The sequence below is a fragment of the Haliaeetus leucocephalus genome, unplaced genomic scaffold (assembly GCF_000737465.1).
Source record: "Haliaeetus leucocephalus isolate CR32 unplaced genomic scaffold, Haliaeetus_leucocephalus-4.0 Scaffold317, whole genome shotgun sequence".
Lineage (NCBI taxonomy): Eukaryota > Metazoa > Chordata > Aves > Accipitriformes > Accipitridae > Haliaeetus > Haliaeetus leucocephalus.
Window position 1 is genome coordinate 3,188,727 of NW_010972753.1, and position 900 is coordinate 3,189,626.

General features: G+C 65.7%; 1 protein-coding gene across 1 annotated transcript in view; it reads right to left on the minus strand.

The window, feature by feature from the left end:
• The window catches only part of ARX (aristaless related homeobox), a 9,132-nt gene that overhangs the window by 7,902 nt on the left and 330 nt on the right, over positions 1-900 (minus strand). The window lies entirely within an intron of this gene.

Genomic DNA, 900 nt, shown 5'->3' on the forward strand with positions numbered 1-900 from the left:
GGAGGGAAGAGAGGGGATGGGGGGGGGGAGAGAGAAAGAGAGACACGGTCAGTGGGATCAGCGCGAAGAGCCCAGGGCAAGCTCCCAACCCCGCAGCCCCCCTTCGGGCACCGTTTTCCACCCCGCACCGAGATACCCCCCTCCCGGCCCCGTTACCCTCATCCCGGTCCCTGCCCGCGCCGAGGGTCCCGGCCTGGGAAAAAATTCCTCCCGGTGGCCGAGCCCGGTCCGGCGTCCCGTTCAGCGGCGGGACAGGGGCCGGGGGGGGGGTCAGGCAGCCCCCGGGCCTTCGCCGACACCTCCCCGGCAGCGACCACCGGGAAACGGCCCCGCTGCCCCTGCCCGAGTCTGCTCCGCTTTTTTTTTTTTTTCCGTTCGTTTGGGGTTTTTTTTGTTTGTTTTTGTTGTTGCCACCCCATCCTCTCGTCTCTCTCCCCTCCCCTCCCAAGTTTCCTTTTGGTTTTGGAGGAAAGAACCCCGGCCGGCTACGGACAACGGGGGAAAACGGGAGGGAAGCGGTCCGGGGGGGGCTGCCCGCGGTCCGGGGGGGCTGCTCCCGACTTGGGGCCGGGGGCGGCGGCTGCCGGTGCCCCGTTATTGCCGCCCTGCCCGCTGCCAGGCGCGGCACCCAGCTCGCTGCCCGAGATCCGTTAGAGGTTTAAGGCGAACGGGAGAGCCTTTCTCGACACGGCTCGCCGCGATTTATTTTAGCTTAGAAAAAAATAATTAAAAAATTACACGTATATCGAAAGCAGGAGCAACCTAAAGCGGCGGTACCCGACCCGCACGGAATTAGCCGGGCTGAATTTCGGGCACGGCTCTTGGCCGCGCTCCCTGGCAACACGGCAGCCGCTACCGAGCGGGGTAACGGGATCACGGCGGCCGCGGCTCCAGGCCGGG